Source organism: Syzygium oleosum, unplaced genomic scaffold, assembly GCF_021117445.2.
Source record: "Syzygium oleosum isolate NSW1041296 unplaced genomic scaffold, Sole_v2.1 Sole_v2.39, whole genome shotgun sequence".
NCBI lineage: Eukaryota > Viridiplantae > Streptophyta > Magnoliopsida > Myrtales > Myrtaceae > Syzygium > Syzygium oleosum.
The window spans coordinates 1,320,817-1,326,950 of record NW_026607523.1 but is presented as its reverse complement, the minus strand read 5'-3'; the positions used below and the strand labels follow the sequence as shown (position 1 = coordinate 1,326,950).

The 6,134-nt window shown below is 37.9% G+C and overlaps 1 pseudogene; it reads left to right on the top strand.

The window, feature by feature from the left end:
• Positions 1-925: 925 nt before the first annotated feature.
• LOC115661730 (uncharacterized) lies at positions 926-2,721 on the top strand (annotated as a pseudogene).
• Positions 2,722-6,134: the final 3,413 nt, after the last annotated feature.

The window sequence follows — 6,134 nt, the reverse complement described above, 5'->3', positions numbered from 1 at the left end:
ATCACTTCATTTGAGAGAAAGTGGAACAAAAGTTTGTAGTGCCGGAGAAAGTTGACACGATGTAGATTTTCTTACTAAGGCAATGAGTGCAGAAAAGTTAAATGGTGTCCAACTGTGTTGGGCTAAAGAAGCATATGAAGGCACCAAGTGAGAGAATGTTGGGATGTGGCTCATACTCCCCATCAATAGGAAGGCATGGGGTCTCGCTTTAAGCCCTAGTTTGGGCTTAGGCTCGTAAATAGTTGCTGCCTGTATATAATATATTTTTATTGTAATTGAGAATTGTAAAAGAGAGGTAAGATGTACGAATTATAGTAAAATCATCTGTTAGATGTAGTTCTAATTTAAAGATGAACTAGAATAAATCTTGTGTCTCAATATCTCTTTCTCGCCCTAGTTTGTATGCCTAATCCTAACAACATTTTGATTTCACAATATAGCTAAAAAACTTTAATTTTTTTACCTTTTTTTTCTCTTTCTTATAATTTTCTTTTTGCAACCATAATTCATCTATTCATGGAGAAATAGCTATTTTATGCTATTAGCAATACCCTTGTATGTGACGGTGATCACAAGAACTACTTCGTTAGCATCTTTCCCTGGCTACATCACGTACATTGATTTCATGAACGACATGGGTCATTGCAACTTCGAGCTCATCCCCAATTGGCTTTTCAACATCTTTCCACCTCTCAGAGCTTAATACACACTCTATCGTAAGTCCCACAATACATAAATCATTTTCATTTAATCTCTCTTCTTGTTTCCTTCTTCTTGTACTCTCTCTCTCTCTCTCTCTCTCTCTCTCTCTCTCTCTCTCTCTCTCTCTCTCTCCATTAAAAACATGAAAGGAAAATTCAACAATATTTTAGAAGGATTTCTTATGGCCATTTTGGTATGCGTTGTTCTCTTGACATGGTAACAGGCTCTGACAAGAGTTGGCGAGAGAGAAAGAGAGAGAAAGGGAGCGGATGGAACCATGTATGCTCAGTTTTTCGGGAGGAGCAGAAGCAGTTTTAGCTCCTCAGGAAAATTCTTCAATCTCTGTTGCTTATCACCCTCTTTACGGCCCACATGATGACCTAATTCTTCTCGAGCTCGATGAGAAGCTTCTTGATGATGTCATTCACCAGAGGTAAACAGTAGTTTTTGCCTGCATCAAACAATTATTACGTATGTGTTCCCTTGCTAATTTGTCGGGTTTCCTTTCCAGGGCATTCTTAAGGGGACATCCTGATGAAAATGCAGTTTTCTGTATTCAGTCTAAGACATATGCTGTGAAGTTTGTCGGTACTTCTAACTCTGTACTCCTCATACCCTCTTTAATCCAAGTGCCAGAGGATGAAGCTTCACAGGATGGTAACCAGAAGAGGTGCAATCATGATGTTGCATCTGTTATCAAATTGGCACCGGGTCATTTGGAGCTTGTTGAGATTGCTCCTAAACTGGATAAGCTTAAGCTGCTTCTCTCAGAGAATCCTTATAAGCTTGAGGATGTTTCAGCAATGGAGATGGAAGAGATAGAAACAAAGAAAATTGGATTGTATAGATGGCATGATCTTGTCAATGAAGTTCAGGCAAGTGAAGGGGAGCTGAAATCTGGATTGAAGGCACTTTCAGCGGTAGAAATTGGCGGATATTGGAGATTAGTAGATGAATCTTGCATTGGCATGATCCTTAAAATGCTTTTGCACAACTCAGTCTTAAATGACTGGATGCTGAGTGCACTCGATGAAGATGGAGTTCTCCATGTTCTGGAGGCAGATGGTTTCCCTCGCAAGATAGCACATCATTGTTTATCAGTGTTTGGTGATATGGTCAACGAGGGTGAAGGTAGATGTGTCTAGAGACTAAATGAGAGACGGGTTTGTGTGCATTATGCTAGAGATGTCCTCAGAGAAGGGAAAACGAGGATCGATAATTTTACTGACGAGTGGAAGAAGAGGGTGCCTGAGGAGATGGTTGCCAATTTTGAGATGTTAGATGGCGAAGTTTTGAAGGAAAAGCTTGGGGTTGAAACATGGGTACGACCATTTAGGGTTTCTTCGTTGCCATCTGATCCATCTGACCGGTTCTCCATTCTTTTCAAAGAACGTCCAAAATGGGATTGGAGGGACCTAGAACCCTACGTCAGGTTTGGTGGAATTGCTTATGCGTTAATTGATACGTTTATGTACCAGTGTTCATTGCAAAAGTTTTTAAATGAAATCCATATTTCAATGTCTTTTACTGGGATCTGAGTGTTCCAGGTCTTTCTTTGGAAGGTCTACTCCTGAAATTCACCAGGAGAGTGCAATCTAGCCCGGAAGCGGAACCTGTTTTCAGTGCAAGATAGTTGGCTGACTTAAGAAGATTGAAATATTACTCAGGTTTCTACTTTAGCATCCTGGTGAATATTCTGAATGCTTAAGGGAGGTCACCTGAATGAAAACCAAAATTTAACATCCTTCCGCACAAGAGAATGTCCTTGTCTCATCATTTGTTTATTTTAATGGAATATTTGCGTCTATGTTCTAAAATAACTGCTTGAAACTGACCAGGGCCAAAAGACGACTAATTATGTTCTCCTGGTGGATTCTGTTATGGCTAGGCGAATCCGGAGATATGGTTACTGTGTCAGAGTTTTATGGCAATTTACTGCATGTGGACTATTCTGACCATCAACTGTCTAGTTTGTTACAAATTGCTCTACACAATTCTGGGCAAGATGCAACCTATTAATGCCAATTACCCATGTTATTGTGGTTGGAACCACAAATTATTTCAATAGGCTTGATACGGTGTGGATATCAATGATGTCACGCTTGCAATGATTCAAGGGAAAATCACTTCATGTGTTTCAATTGTTCTTTCGATATAAATGTTTGTCCTTTAATTGTCGCGTTGAATAATAGCTCAAAGTAGGTTTAAATTTGGGAGACTGAACTACAATATAGAGCAATGGTTAGGGAGAAAGATACAGTTCCAAGGTTTTCCGATTAGCTTACTGTTGGTCATACTTCGTGGTTGAGTTGGTAAATGAATGTTCACAAGCATTGTCAAGACTTTTAATATTTGCAAGTATGGAGGGTTGTTTGGCGGTTAGGAAAGTTCAGTGCGTCCTTTTTTCAAGCTTCTGCTGGCTCCGGTCCTGATCGAAAACCTTGAGAAGTGCCTTCCACCGCTTGACACGTGCACTGTCTGGTGTCTCGGTGACCAAATGGAGATTCACTGCCATGTTGCTGCGAAGCTCTTCGGTTCGATCTTGAGCCCTTGAAGACCATGCAGGTCTCATTTGAATGATCAATGTCCAGATCATCTGAACCATTGAGGTGCTTAGAGAGACCGTCAATCACCTTTGCACCCTTAACTTAATCTGATCTGATCTTTGACCCGTCTGTGCATTGATCCGGAAGGAACTCCCTTTCTTTCTTCTCTCAATCTTGGAACTCCACCGGAGCATGCTATCTCACTAGCACTGTCGTATCTTTGTCGCGATGCCGAGCTTTTTCGAGAGCTCTTTCTTCTGCCCTTCCTCACGTTTCCTCTGTTTTCACCGAGAACATGTCAAGCCTTGCACCCTGCATCTAGCGACTCAGGCAAGGTTTGGTGGATCCTTAGGGAGGGAGGGGAAGGAATAGTCCATCTAGCGACCTTCATGTAATAGTAACTCATTAACTTTTTCTTCTTTTCTTTTATAATTTACCGTTCGATACTAAATTTTAATTTCTTAATTAGCAAGTTACCACTGCAAATAATGGCTTACTGTTCGTAAAATTCTACACGTATCAACGAACGTATTGAACAAGTAATACAATGAAGAGAAGAGTATCGTCCCACATAGATTGATGATAATAAACCAATTAAATATTAAAAATAGACTAATTCTAAAATTTATCTAACAGATCAAAATATAATTGAGAACAAATAAAAATTGACAATTTTTAAAAATGAAATTTTATAAACTAAAGGTAGATAATTAATCAAGTAAAATATGTTAGAACATCCGATTTCACCATAACCACTAGATATGAATTTCGGATCATTATGCATACAAGAACAATATCAAACATGCGATAGCGGAATTTCCTAGTCTATTTACTATCCTATCTCTAGGTATAGCAAACCTACTCAGTTTATCAATTCACTATATTTCTATGTGAATTTAAATAAACATAAGCGCATTAAAATATGTGAATATTCCCGGTTTACAATGAATCTTTTGGACCACCTTATCACCGAAAGCTATACAAATAACATAAAATATTTCTATCCACATTTAATTCATGGTTATATATTATAAGGAGCAATTACATATTATTACTTCTCAGTCTCAAACATACACATCAGATCATTCAAGTGATGGCCAATCACCTAAACGCATTAAGCACAATAATATATAACTCACATGAATGAAATTACTTGCAAAGCATAAAAAGCATGAAATTCATATCATCATGGTTAGGCTACATCGTAGCTCTAACAAAGAAAATTAGAACATAATAGAAGAAGAAAAGAAAATATAAATTAAACCAAACATCTTGAATCAAAGAACAAGAATTCTGTCACCACTTTTGTCTTCTCTTCCAAATACTTGAAAAACTCTCAGAACACTGAAAACAAAAACGATCTAAAAGAAAAAACTATATGTTCCCCCAAGTTATCCTATTTATATGATAACATCCAAGACTCCTCTCATAAGACAATTGTTTCTTTTTCGTATAAAATTAGGGAATAAATCACAGAATTCTCAACGTGATATCCACATTCTAACTCTTCTCTGGATTGCATATTCCTTTCCTTCTTTTTGCCATGTTTTTCTTATTTTCTCCATATCTTAATATTCTGCATAAACAAGGAAAAATTAAGTAAATAAAAGGAAATCCAAATATATTCTAACAAATATTGCATTATTTATTGCCTAGAGTAGATAAAATAACTCTATTTTTATAGAGTTATCAAATCCCCAAACTTAACATTTTGCTAGTCCTCGAGCAAAAGCAAGATATAAGACATACTCAAGCTAACAACCCCCTCCATGACTTCCTTCCATAATTGCTCAAAATCACAATTCAAAGAAAAACACAAATTTCATCCAAACATTGAAATAGATTCATAAGTTAAAATCAATTTTAACTATGTGATCCAAGTGTGTGTGTGAGTCCTCATCTTTTCGAATTATATGCAATCCAAATAAGTTCACATTGGTATGCAACCTCTCAAAAACTCTTTATAATTATAACCAAATCTCATAGGTTTGTTTTTCATTCCTCTCTCCACTAATGTAAGCTAATCATCCAACCAAAAATTAATAGGACTTTCCTCGGGTTGTAATGTAAGGCTGGGCTAACGGTGAGATAATGGTAAATTTAAGCTCAAATCTGTGACATCCTGAAAAATAGTCCATTTGGGATTTGTAAAATGCTGAGTTGTATGAATGTACTCGTAGTTAGTTCTCGCCCGGAACTGATCATTCCTGGGATGCTAACCATTAGGGAAAGGCTAATCGGGAAATTAAATTCGTGCGACTAAAGAAAATTCGATCGTGGATTGACTTTCGACCATTAAATCGTCGAGGTGATATTTTGAGCCACTGTTGGCCGATCTAAGGATAGTCATGGGTCAGTTCGCCACTGTCACAGTAGTGGATCGCGGGTGATACCGCTGGACCACTAAATGAATTGACGAACGATCCTGAACCTAGATCGAACGATCGTGCCCCACGGATCTAGTAATTGATCCTTGCGATTTTATTGACAACCGAAGTCGTGACGGTCTGAATAAATTGCACGTGACACGATTTAGTGTCAGTCACGGGTCGAATAAGCGAATTTCCCCAACAAGCCGCCCGTTAGTTTGAGAAACGCTCGAGTTACGTTTAATAGAATTGAATTATTTAATTCAGTCCAAATCGGACACCGGAAAATTTGGAAATCACAACGGGAAGTTAGGACGACGTTGCGGTTGTAACATGCAATTTTTGTTGTGCCCGAATCCTTTAGAAAAACTTGATTTTGATGAGAAACGGAGAATCGGACCATTTTACCCCTAAGGATTTCTAAAGGGTTAGTTTTAAAGGGCAAGGGCATTTTGGTAATTTTGTCCTAAAAGTTGGAAAAGACAATTTTGTCCTTGGACTTTTTGAGAAATTACGA